Raw genomic sequence first — 14,339 nt, forward strand, 5'->3', positions numbered from 1 at the left:
CACCAATGGCTTTCTGTGAACCGTCTGCCTCAACAAAGAATGGCTGATCAGCATCTGGATGTGACAGAATGGGAGCTGTTGTGAATTTATGCTTTAAAGTTTGAAAGGCCTGTTCAGCTGCTTCTGACCACAAAAATGTTTGCCCTTTCTTTATTAATTAAGTAAATGGTACCACAATATCTGAAAAACATGCAATAAATATCTGATAAAAGTTGGCAAAACCAAGAACTCTCTGGATCTCTTTAACAGAAGTAGCTGACAGCCAAGAATGAATGGCTTCTACCTTTCTTAGGGCCATTGTAATACCTTTTGGGGACAGATGGTAACCCAAAAATTCCACTGACCCGGAGTGAAATGTACATTTGTCTTATTTAGCGTACAGAGAATGCCCTCGTTTATGTAGAGATTTGTACAGATGTGCAAGTCATGGAGAACTTTGATGATAAAAAGAAGTCCCGCTAGCACATTAAAGACCAAAAGGTATTACTGTATACTCAAATAGGCAAAATTTAATTGTGAAGCCGTTTTCCACTCATCTCTGGCTTTAACACTTATGAGGTGATAAGCACCGCGTATCTATAACTTTGTATAGATAGTGGAGCCACATACTTGATTTAGTAGTACACGCAGAGTGGTAATGGGTAACACTTCTTAATTGTTCCCTTGTTAACTGCATGAAAGTCGATGAAGGCCCATAATTCCCCATTCTGTTTTGTGACTAAAAGGAGGGGCGAGGAAGCGGGTGAAGTGGAATGCCTTATGAATCCTAGTACTAGCATTTCATCCAAATATGTATGTAAATGTTGGGTTTCTGGCTCCTTAAGAGCATAAATTCTACTGCATGGGAGTACTGCCCCAGGAATGAGATTGATTCTACAATCATACACCCTGTGAGGTGGTAAATGGGTACCTTTGAAATGATCAAAGGTGTCTGAAAAGTCATGATATTCATGTGGTAGTGTGTTAGGGTGAGAATGATGTGCAACCGCAGAATGAATTAGTGTGACTAGTTCCTGAGCTTCTTGATAACATGTTGTCCTACAAAAGGGAGAATTCAGGTTATAGTTCTCAGAACCCAATCTATCTTTGGGTTGAGATGCTCTAACCAGGGGATGCCAAGAATCACACCAAAAGTTGGTTTGTCAATAAGATCAAAAACTACATGTTCGATGTGACCATTATCTTCAACCAAGGTCATTGGAGTGGTATTAAACTGTATCAGTCCAGAGGAAGGGCCTGGGCCATAAACTGCTCTCACAGGTTCTAGTTCTGATTTTGTCACTCAGTAGATACACAATTTTTCATCCAGAAATACAACAAGGAATTTTCCAGTGGCCCCAGATTCAATGAGAACAGGAAAACTTTGGCCCACATTGTAACAATGAAGGTAACTGCCACCTACCACCGCGGCGACGGCTGCCAAAAGACTGTCCCCGCGGCTAAACATCCATCCACCAGATTATGACCACAGCCAGATTTCCACCACAAGAAGGGTAGAAATCTGTCTGTGGCCATACTGGTGGACGGTCTTAAGGTGGCGCTGCTACCACCAGCACCACTACGCCAGTAGACTGCAACCAGCTGTATTATGACAAATAATACGACCTGGTGGTGTTCTGCTGGCAGGCACTGCCGATGGTAGCAGGGCCCCCTCCCATTCCCTGCCAGAAGACCCTCTGAATGCAGATATGTTGGGCTTCCGACAGGGGATGGGGTGGGGGATGCACTGTGTGTGTGTGTGTGTGGATTTTGTGCATGAATGTGTGAGTGTGTGCATGAATGCGACAGTGTGTGTAGTGTTGTTTGCGTGGGTGTATAAATGTGTGAGAAGGCGTGTAAGAATTGAAATGTGAATGCGTGTCTGCATGTCAGTGTGAATGTGTGTATGGATGTGTGCAAGAATGAATGGATGCATGCGTGAATTAATGTATGTATGCCCGTGTGAGTGTGTGTATGCGTGGTGTGTGTATGGGAATGTGCGTGAATGGGTGGTGGGGGATTGGAAGGGGGAGCGTGGATGGATCAGGGTGGGGGCATCTGGGGAGTGTTTGGGGGGTGGGTGATCCTCCTACCAGTGACAGGGAAGTAATTCCCTGTCATTGGTAGGGCCTACCGCCATGGTTTTTGTGGCGTTACGAATGTCACAAAAACCATGGTGGTAGGCAGGCTCAAAATGCCACTGGCAGTAGAATAGCGGGTGCAGGGCTGGAGATTGTTATCTCTAGCCTGGCAGCTGCTACCGCCATGGCAGTCAGAGTGGTAAATTGGCAGGTTGGCTACAGCCAACCCGCCAATGTCATAATGTGGCGGTATGTACCATCAGCCTGTTGGTGGTACTACCGCCCCATTATCGCCTACCGCCGGGGTCATAATAACCCCCTATGTCTTTTTTGTGAAGAGAGAAAGAAAGTCATTCTAATGGTTATGTGTCTTGGGACTCAATTATTAACATTAGTCACATATTGCCAGGTCTGAAAAACTATAACTCTTGAAGAGGCGATCTCGTTATTATTCAAGAGTGTTAGTTTTCTTGCACTGTGTCATTTGTTTCTATGCAAGCTATGGTATTTTTCTTTTTGGGCTTGGCAGTACAATCTCGAGCAAAATGACCAGGCTTGGCACAATAAAGAAAAAGATTAGGTTTACATCATCTGTCTTTCTCTTCTGATGACAAGGACCTCTTAATACCCCCAATTTGCATAGGTTCTGATTCCAATGCCTTAGCCCTTGTCTTTTCTTTCTGTTTTCAGAACTACTATTCTTATATCATTTTGTGGCCTCTCATTTCTTCATCCACCTAGTCTATGATGCAGTCTAACTACCAGATTATTGAATTCTGTGTAGCTCTCAGGTAATTTTAAAATGTGTGTCAGTGAGTCTTTTATATCGACTTTAAGACCTCTATAAAACAAGGATACACGTTTTTACTCAGGCCAATATGTTTTAGAAATAAGGCGATTAAATTAAGTGATGTAGGTCAAAAGATCTTTAGATCCATTTCACAAAGTTAATAGCTCATTGTCGCTGGTCTGGATGAAAACATGTTGTGCATAGAGGCCATTCATTGCTGTCTTAAGGATTGTGAAATTGTATAGGATAGGGTCATTAGATTCTATCAACAGAGTGGCTCAATTAGCAGCTACACCACCAAGATAACAAATAATGAAGGTGACTGGCAGCATCAGAGTTAAAAATCTGGGGCTTACAAATGAAATGTAATTGGCACTGACTCATGAATACTGCAAATCTTGTCTTATCACCATTAAATCTTTCTGGGATAGCCAGAGGAACTGAACTAGGAGTCAAGATTGTAACATGTAAATTTTGGTTTGGCAGTAATGAGGGAGGGGGTGCCGTGGAGGGTTTGTAAGTATTACCAAACGTAGGACGGCTTATGATTGGGCAATTCCCTTCCTGTGAAGTATCCCTCCACTGCTTCCATGGTGTAAATTCAGTTTTGCTTCTTGGTAACTCCTCCCTTAACCTCACAGTCTCTTCTTTTAGGTGTTCCACTTCTATCTGAAACCTGCGCAATACATGAGTAAGGTGTCCATGGTGACATTGTCACCCAAAAGGAATACTATTTTTTGTGCCTTAACCTTCTGTTGAGAGCCACTCACCTGACCTCCAGGTGGTTCAGATGGGGTGACAATAATCCCAATGAGAGCTGACAGGGCAGCAATGAAGGACACATCAACCCTAGGAGTTTCCAAGGGGACGGGGGGGTTGAATGAGAGAGAGCGAGACAAACACCAGGACTTCTGCATATTCAGATTTCTCTACTCCAGGCATTTCTGGCCTCAAGCATATCTGGATTCTGGTTCAGGATTCTGGTAACCAGGATTATTCAGATACAAAGGTCTGGACTCAGATTTCCCTGTAAGGAAACCACCCTTTAAAACAGGAAAAACTAAACAGATCTTTGGCATTAACTAACGTCAAATCAACACACCAATAATTCACACTAGAAACATTCCCCATTGTGATTCAAGAATTATCCAGGAATTATCATGAACTGGAATTATCATGTACAAGGATTTCACTGAGAGAAAATAATTGGGTTAATCACAACAAAACTACCTCAAATTCTTCAGCAGTTCAAGTGTCTCAAGAGATCAAGGTTTATATGCAAATATGCAATGACAATTAGATTATAGTTTTCAGTTATCCCAAATGTTTTTTTAGAACACCAACATCAGATTCTGATTGAGAAAACACAGATTGAAAGCCACCTATGAGCACAAGATCCAGGAAGGTACAGCTAATACAATAAATAAAATGTTTCTATAATGTCTTTTCAGTAATGAGCTTGATCTAAATATTATTGCTGGCTTTAGATAAGTTTGATTAATCAAGGCTGATCAAGATCACAAATTAAACAGTAAAACATGTGTTACCTTATTTGGGATGTCTCATGTCTTTTTGCCAGTGCAAGAAAGCACAATGCGAGAGATGAATTGCAAGTTGCTTGCCTTATACAAGTACTGTGGTAACTGCAGAGAAGATCAGAAATACTAAGTCAGAACTCAGGAAGCACATCGCTGTGAAGGTATGGATGCCGATGCAAAGAGAGGACTGCAGCTGTAAAGGGAAGGCTGCAGAACACTGGAGACAGGTAAGCGTCGGTTTCAAGTTAAACAAGGCTAAGGAGGATTTAGTCTGAAAAGCCAGCTTTTATAGCCATCCCAAACCAGGTGCAAGGAAACACATGGGGAAAACAGAGGAACTTGTTAGTCATTATTGTATTCAGACATGTTTCTCAACTGTCTTTTTAGAGACGCTTTTGTATTTAGAAAAGGGCTCGGAGCCCTGTCAACTTCACGTCAGTGTTTTTTATTGGTTTGTGGGCTTGCATAATAAAATCTGCTTGCTTTCATTAGTCGAAGGCACGCATACGTCATGCCTTTTCCGGTGGCTAGCCCTCCTCGAGCGTGCAACCAAGTACAGAAAACATGCGAGGCTTGCTGTTTTCCATTGGGCTCGTGGACTTCTTTTTCTCTTATTTACGAGCTCGATCTTGCTTGGCAGAAGTCGAGCGCTTTAGATAGTTAATTTCACTTTTTCGGGTTATGTACATAAATGCACTTTTGCCCGATAGGTGAAAAGTCGGGTTAGGAGTTTACAACGCGATCAGCTCTAACATGAGCAAACGTGAGACCCGTTGCATTGTAAATGCTTGTTTCCATTAAGAGGATCAGTTAAATAACTGACAGCTGTTGATAGTTGACAGGTCCTTACTGGATTACCTGGGTAAGGTAATTAAGGTGGTTGTAGACAGATGACATGCGCTTTCTGGATTACCTGGGTAAGCCCAGGTGTTCAGAAGTTATCTTGACAGCAAGCATTGTTCTACATCTGCTTTCAACATTGCCATTATATTAATAACCGAGTTGCCAACTTACAAAAGGTTTAAAAAACATAACATGATTCAAACTGGTACTGTGATGAAAAGAAAATAACAACATCTCTGATATCACTCATAAAGGGGGGGGGGAATAAGGCATGACTATGGCATGACTAGCCCTACACACAGCTGGGACTATGAAAATTACTTTAGACCGTCTCTTTCTGTAAACACTGTTAAATCACATGAGCAATATCTAACATGTTTAATGAATTCACAAGAAAAACCTTTTATTTTACTGCTAGAAGAAAGACGTGAGAAATTTTCAAAAAGTGCATATAAGAAAGACGATATTCAGAGGGATGCATGAAGAAAAAAGGGAATGAATTTAAAAAGAAAATGCCTGTCACTAAGCTTCATTTAGACAAAAGGCATACAAGGAACATATTTGAGTTTAAAAGAAGAAGATTAGGCGGAAGAAAGACACCAGTGGGAAATGTGAGCATGTGTTTGAACTGTTTGGAGGTACATGGCAAATCTTGCAAGAAGATGACACTACCATACCTGGGGAATATTATATTATTTGAAGAGAGAATGCATATTTTAGATTGCCTGCTTATTGAAAGGGAATTCATTATTTAGGCTTACATTTTCCAAAGGTGTGCCACATACAGATTTAGAGTCAGAATCCCACCCTTCATATCCAAGCCAACAGAAGTCAGCTGCAGAGTCCCTCAGGGATCCTCTCTGAGCCCAACACTCTTCAACAGCTAGATGGCCCCACTTGCAGCCATCGTCAGAGGCCAGGGAATGAATATTGTGTCATACGCCAATGACACACAACTCATCATATCCCTCACTGAAGACCCCGACAAAGGTAAGAGGAACTTTCACACCAGAATGAAAGCCATTGCCGCCTGGATAAGGGAGAGCTGCCTCAAACTCAACTCAGACAAGACCGAGCTCATCATCTTTGGAAACTCCACTTCAGCCTGGGATGACTCCTGGAGGCCAACATCTCTCAGCGTCCCACCTACTCTGACTGACCATGCCGGCAACCTGGGAATTATCCTCAATTCCTCCCGAACAATGACCCGACAAGTAAACACAGTCACCTCTTCTTGCTGGCACACCCTCCGTCAACTCTGCAAAATCTTCAAATGGATCCTGAATGACTGCAGCAATATAGTCACCCACACCCTAGTCACAAGCAAGCTCGACTACGGCAATGCACGGTACGCCGGCACCAAGACAAAGAACATCAGGAAACTACATCTCATCCAAAACGCTGCTGACAGACTTGTCCTGAACCTCCCTCGCCAGGAATATATCTCCTGACACCTGAGACTCCTGCATTGGTCCCGGTGGAGAAGCGAATCAACTTCATACTACTCACCCATACCTACAAGGCCCTTCACAACATCAGATCGGCCTACCTGAATAATCATATCTCTTTCCACAACCCCACCAGACCTCTCCGATCTGCCCAGCAAGCACTTGCCCCCATTCCACGCATTTGGAAAATCACCACTGAGGAAGATCTTTCACGTAAATCGCAGTGAAGAGCTGGAACAACCTACCACGCAGCACAAAGCCCATCACTGACCATCTCCAGGAAGAACCTCAATACATGGCTCTTCGAATGAGGCCCAGACCCACCACCAGAGCTTTGAGACACTCACGGGTGAGTAGTTGCACTTTATAAAAACTGATTGATTGAATGACACCAGCAGAGAAAATATGTACACACAGTATGAATGCAGGGAAGCAGTTAGTGGAAGATATGTGGAACAATCATACCTGTTGTAAGAGTAGATTTGAATTACAAAAAGATTAGAAAGCTATCAACAGTAATTGATAAACTATCAGCTAGTACTTCTGGAGCTACATTAGTAGAAAACACTTAGCTTGTAGCAGTTTGATCTATGATTTTGCAGAATTGATACTTGTTAGATATCTTATTACTGAGAAAGGTGGAGGCTGCAAGAAGCTAAAAAATTGAAAATTGTTGTACTTACATTCTTGATGAGAGTAAAAAGATTGTAGAGTATACAAAGAATATTTCTGATGTTCAGCTTGATCTTGACCTGTGCGATTGGGACTGCACAGGGGCCCCTACACTGCCCACGCCAAGTGCATGGGAAGTGCAGGGGCCCCTAGGGGGGCTTGGAGCACCACTTCCGCCAGCCTTCCAGTGGCGGGGGTACCCTCCAGGGAAAGGCTGGTGGCTGTAGGGATCATTATCCGAGGGGCAGCAGCGCTGCCCTGTCGGATAATGATTCCTTCAACGATCAGGCTGCCTGTCGGAGGCAGCCTGGTGGTGGAGGAGGGCCGCCTATGGCGGCCCCCCATGTGTCCATTATATGGGGGTTCAGCCCACCATGCCGGTGGCGGGCCGAACCGCTGGGGATCATAATGACCCCCTAAGTGAGAAGGTGAATGAAGAATCTAAGAGATTGAAAGAAAGAGGAAGCAAGAAAAGAGAAAAGATGACATACTGAAGAAGATGAAAGTGAACACTGACAAATACATTTGTGAATGAGTTGTGATGGTTCTGAATCATCAAATGGGGGAGGTTGCTATAGCTTTCATTATACAATAAAGTCCATTCATTAAATAACATGTATGAGTGAAAACTGGGCCTGACCAGAAACTGCATTTTAAAATGAGCACTTTCCTTTCTAAACTTTGCATGCCCTGTGTTGCTTGACTTGCTAACACTGAAAATTCCATTAAATGCATGTTCTATACTTTGCATGGCCTATGCATGACACAAACTTCCTCCTTTTTAACAAAGAAAGCTAAATTGCATTATTCTTTTCTATTTTACTGGCATGGTTTGGGATTTCAAAACTAGCTAAGCTAATCTGAAATTGCTTCTTTATGAATAAGCTTATGGTGTAAAGATGTGTTTGGATGGAAGTGATGCAATGAAAATGTATTGTACCTCACATAAATGTCTTGTTTTTCAGAGAGTGAAGCACATGGCAAAGAATGTGTATTTTCCAGAGAACTAATAAAAGAAACAAGATATGCTACATATAAGGAGTGTTCTTTGTCAAATCAACAAAAAGTGTTCCTTTCCCAGGAGAGCAAAGCACCTGATTGGATGTCAAATATCTTACATTTTTCAACCATGTTAAAATTTATTTCTCTCATATTATGTGCATAAATGTGTTCCCAGGTAAAGAATGGTGTGAGCATGACAACCAAATAGATGAGTGAAAGACCAGGCAAGCAGCAGCAGCTGTGAGTTAGAAGAAATTTGTACACAGATCAGACTCAGACTCTTTCACTGAGCTCTTGATACCAACAGATTTATTTGTGTCTAGACTATCCTCTATCCAGAAGTCTGTTACACTATTCTTTATGAATACCCATAGCTCAGTATACCAGACTGCTACTAGAATTGTTCTTTCATTGACAAAAACTATTACTTTACTGATTAACAGAATAGGGACAGATATCAGGACAAGCTTTATGCAATGTTCTGGAACTTTAATTGACTAATTGAGAGAAACTATAATTTTATGATAAAATAAATATTCTACAACTTACATTAACTCACGTCATAGACTCCTAGATTAAGTTTTTTATTTTTATTTTTCAAAAGAACTTTATTAAGACTATATAAATTGTCATAAAAAACAATATGCAAATGAAACACAAAAAGAGAAGCATAAACATGAAGGGTTGTGGGAGTCGAGGGTTACAAGTTGAGGGGAGCTGGAAGGTGTGTATTGGTGTGTTAACATAAGTTTGATAGTATCTGACAACCTTGTGTTAAACATGGAGGTAGGAAGAGAAAGGGAGAAAATGGTAAAGCAGAATAAGGAGTAAGGAGAGGCGAGGGGAGTGGTGGGGGAGGATACTGGGTGGGGCAAGAGGGTGTTGGGAAAGAGGTGAGGGAAGAGGAGTTGAATTTCAACCAGGCTTTGTAATTTCTCATGGAGGGTGATTTTAAATACTCAATTAGTGAATTATCTGTACCTCTAGTGAATTGTACCCATTCCCACAAATTGTGGGATGAGAGTTTGGATAGATCTTTCCATTCAGATGTGATGGTTTTGAGCCTTTTAGTGATGAGCATATCCCAAAGTAGGCTGTCATCTTTGTTCAACTTTGGGTATATATCCCAGATGGAGGGATTTCCAGGGGAATGGATGCTATAGAAGGCATCCAATTTGTGTGTAGGATTTGTGAGATGGTTTTGCTGATTCTGTTCCAAACGTTGTTAGAGAAAGTGCATTCCACTTGCATATATTTCAGGACCCCGGTGCCTTCTTGTAATTCCAGCAATTATCTGAGGGTTTTAGATGATGATTTGCTAATTTAGTAGGGATCCTATGCACCATGTAAACCATCCAGTATCTGCTTAGAGCTAGAGAGGGCATGATTTTGTTTGCGGTAAGGCTCAACCAAATGGAGGGACAGTTCAAGTTTGCTCTTGGGTGCCGCAAGACTCGAGTAGGAGCGATTCCCACTTGCTTTGTATTGGTTTGGTTAGTGTAGAGCTTGAAGGAGATAGGAGAACGTAAATCTTAGATGCTGAATGGCCTCCTTCAGTACATGTTTGCAGTATAGTGGGTAAATCAGGGTGTTTGGGTGATTTGCATCTGGATAAAATTTACTTAATGTTTTAAGAAGTAGTAAAAGTCTAGATCCTCTAGATTATATCTTGTTTTAGTATGTGAGAAAGGTAGGGGTTTTGGAGGTTTACCAAGGTCACCAACCAATAGAATGTCTTTCTGAGCCCATTAGTCCAGATAAAGTGCTTTGCTGTCTAATTTGAATTTTTTGTTGTGCCATAAGGATGCAAGAGTCAAGCAAAAACTTTTTAGGGGGAGTTCGCTGTCAACTTTGCGTAGGGCCTATGCTGTGCTTGATGGAATAGATATGGAATGGGTCACATTAATCTTCTTGGTGGTGATTAGAGAAGTGGTAGAGAGTGAAATTGCAAGTGCTTTTTCGATATCAAGCCAGGAGCGGGAATTGGTAGTTGAGCTGGATAGCCAAAGTCTTCCTTGTTTTGCTAGTAATGAATGTTGGTATCTCCTATAGTCAGATATATTTAGGCCATCAAATTGTTTTGGGAGTCTTAGGCCCTCATTACAACCATGGCGGTCGGTGATAAAGCGGCGGTAATACGGCTAACAGGCCGGCGGTCAAAAAAATGGAATTACGACCATGTGGAATCCGCCAACACAGACAGCCACTTTAACACTCCGACCACCAGTATGGTAGAAACAAATACCGCAGAGGTAACCGCCAACAGACAGGCGGAAGACAATGTACCACCCACACTATTACAAGGCACCAATCCGCCAGCTTTTCCAGGGCGGTACCAAACACAATCAAAAGCACAGCAGAAACAGTCTTTGGAAGGGAAACTCACCTCTTGACACCCAACGAGGAACCAGGACGCCATGGAGCCTGAACTACAGGTGTTACCAATGTTGGTGTATCTTCTCATCTACCAGGAGTACGAACGGCGGTGGTGAAAACATCTGTGAGTACTGCACCTAGCACACAGGGGAGGGGTGGAGGGAAAAGAGAGTGACACACGCACGCAACACCTCCACCCACAACATACACACACATATCCAATCACAGATACACCCCGTCACCCCCTGGAAGAACGCAAGGGCCAAACAAAATGAGTTTAAATAGTGTAATATTCCAACAATCAGATAGCCCAAGAGAACAGTAAGTAATCAGTATACACAAATATTTGCAGCAAGTACACAAGTCCGTACACTGTCCCAAGAAATGTCCGTGGACCAGTGGTCCCAAAAAGCATGGGCAAAGCCCACACATGACACCTGCCTCAAAACGGAGAGAACACTGCAGGGGAATCAGGTCGGAAAAAAAAAACACGCACCTCAGGGGTAAGGGGAGGGGGGGCACCTCATCCGGATGATGGTACGATGCCACTGCTCCTCGAGTAGGCTCCATGCCCACTGCCTGGTCCTGGGGAGGTCAAAGCCACAGTCTCTCAAGTCTCTCAAGTGGGTCCACTGCCCACTGCTTGCTCCTGGGGAGTGCAAAGCCACAGTCTCTCAAGTCTCTCAAGTGGGTGGTGTGTCCACTGCCTGGTCCTGGGGAGTGCAAAGCCACAGTCTCTCAAGTCTCTCAAGTGGGTCCACTGCCCACTGCTTGCTCCTGGGGAGTGCAAAGCCACAGTCTCTCAAGTCTCTCAAGTGGGTGGTGTGCCCACTGCCTGGTCCTGGGGAGTGCAAAGCCACAGTCTCTCAAGTCTCTCAAGTGGGTCCACTGCCCACTGCTTGTTCCTGGGGAGTGCAAAGCCACAGTCTCTCAAGTCTCTCAAGTGGGTGGTGTGCCCACTGCCTGGTCCTGGGGAGTGCAAAGCCACAGTCTCTCAAGTCTCTCAAGTGGGTCCACTGCCCACTGCTTGCTCCTGGGGAGTGCAAAGCCACAATCTCTCAAGTCTCTCAAGTGGGTGGTTTGCCTACTGCCTGGTCCTTGGGCGTGCGAAGCCACAGTCTCTCACATGTTCCACTGGTTCTGGAGGGGGCTTTGTGCCCAGTGTGCTTCATCCTGCCAAGGACTGTGTTAGTGGATGCTTCTCTCCACTGGCTCTGGAGGGGGCTTTGTGGCCAGAGTGCTTCATCCTGCCAAGGATAGGGTGAGTGGATGCATCTCTCCACTGGTTCTGGAGGGGGCTTTGTGCCCAGAGTGCTTCATCCTGCCAAGGATGGGGTGAGTGGATGCATCTCTCCACTGGTTCTGGAGGGGGGTTTGTGCCCAGAGTGCTTCATCCTGCCAAGCACTGTGTTAGTGAATGCTTTTCTCCACTGATTCTGGAGGGGGCTTTGTGCCCAGTGATGCTGCACCTGGGGTGTGGCAGTTCCCATTCCCTCACCTGGGTGTCTAAGCCATGAGATTTTCAGGGGACAGGTAGCATAATGCTCCATGGAGGCAGAGCCACAGTCCACCCTGCAAACTCCTGGCAGTGCCAGTGCTGGTGGTAGTGTGTGCGGGGTCCAGGACGTCTCCTGCAGCCTTGGATGGCTGGCCACTGGGGATGCTGCTGATGTCCGCTGTAGTGGCACTGGCTGGGCACATGTCGGGGCAGGTGGCGATGGCTGCGGCGGTGTCTGCGGTGGTGTCTGCTGCGGAGATGCTGCCGGTGCTGCCCATGGTGCAGGTGTCTGTATTAGTGGAGGGAGACACCCGGCCGTCTCCAGCAGCCTCGGACGGCTGCCCACTGGGGATGATGCTGGTGACTGTAGTTGTGGCAGCTGCCGTGCAGGTGGCTGTGCAGATGGCGGTGCAGGTGGCATGCAGGTGGCGGTCGTTGCGGCGGTGCTCACCGTGATACAGGTTGCTGGCCTGTCATGAGAAATGGGGGTCACCAGTCCCTCACCAGGAGGCTCCGTGCCGTGAGGTGACTTTCCTTTGCTTTTGTGTCCCTTCCCCAACTTGGTAGTCGCTGCTGGGACCTTGGCACTGTCCTCTTTGGTTCTGGATGAGGCCTTGCTGGGTGGGTGGTGCGTCTTTTCCCTTCTGCATGCTGGCCCCTTCTTTACCTTGGCAGGTGGCAGAATCGGGTGGTCCTTAGCTTCAGCAGGTGGCACACTGGCAGCCCTGATGGGTTCCCCCTTTGATCCTCCCAGACTTGCAAGGACCACAGTGGACGCCGATTTGGTGGCTGAGGTGCTGGTCTGGGCTCTAGACATCCCGGCCCTAGGGGAAGGACGGGGGGATGTGTAGGGAAGAGGTCAATGTTAGCCAGGAAAAGTTACTTTGACACTATGGGATGGAAAGATGGAAGGGGTGTGGGAGTGGAGGAAGAGGTAGTGGCTATAGGAGGTGTACGTCTGCTGAGTTTGGGTGAAGGTGCATGGGCTGCAGGCTGTTGTGAGGTGGATGGCTGTTGGGTGGGTGTGTGCCTGCGTTTGTGTACTTTGGGAGGAGGGCTCACAGACACACTGGGAGAGGACACAGGTGACCTGTGCATGGTTGTGGAGGTGGTGATTGCTCGTGAGCTGTGTATTGTGATGGGAGTGCTGGTGATGGAGGCAGTGGCTGAGGATGTAGTGCATGCAGGTGTGAGTGGATACGAGACAGGGAGGGAGGTGGAGGACGTGGAGGAGGGGGACACAGTGGAGGAAGTGGATGTTGGTGTGTCTGCTGGGTATGGTGCTTGTGTGAGTGCCTGTGGGATGTGCAGTGCTTATGTTTGCCTGAGCCACTTTTGTGTGTTGATGTGTGTGCATGCTGGTCTGATGGTGTGGTTGGGATAGGCTGAGGTAGAGGGGATTGGATCTGGGTAGACGAAGGTGGAGGGGGAGGCTTGACACAGGGACAATGGCTGTCATCAGTGCTGAGGCCAGAGCCTGAGATGCTCTCTGTTGGGCCGCCACGCCAGAATGAATGCCCTCCAGGTATGCATTTGTTTGCTGCAAATGCCTCTCGACACCCTGGATGGCACTCAGAATGGTTTACTGCCCAACAGTGAGGGATCTCAGGAGGTCAGTAGCCTCCTCACTGAGGGCAGCAGGGCTGACTGGGGCAAGGCCTGAGGTGCCTGGGACGAAGGAGGTGCCCACCCTCCTGGGTGAGCGGGCATGGGAAACATGCTGAGGGGCTGCTGGGAGGGCGGTGCTGGTAGGGGGGGTGGTGGCTGTACCTGTTGTAGCGGTAGGCACAGAGGTGCCTGCCACCGCAAGGGAGCTCCCATCAGAGGAGGAGTCGCTGTCACTGGTGTCCCCTCCTGTACCTGTCGTGGAGCTCCCCTCTCCCTCCGTCCCACTGGTGCCTTCATACTCTGTAGATTCAACCTCCTGGGCCATGTGGGATGCAGCTCCCTCCATCTCCGGTGCTTCTGCTCCTCCACCAGATGATGCTAATGCACACAAGGACAGGGTGACAAAACAAGATGGGGGGAAAGACAGAGGAGACACATGGTCAATGCCAGCAACACCACTACTGTTGGCGGACACAACACACAGGGAGCATCCCTATGCACTAG

Source organism: Pleurodeles waltl, chromosome 3_1 (genome assembly GCF_031143425.1).
Source record: "Pleurodeles waltl isolate 20211129_DDA chromosome 3_1, aPleWal1.hap1.20221129, whole genome shotgun sequence".
Classification (NCBI taxonomy): Eukaryota; Metazoa; Chordata; class Amphibia; order Caudata; family Salamandridae; genus Pleurodeles; species Pleurodeles waltl.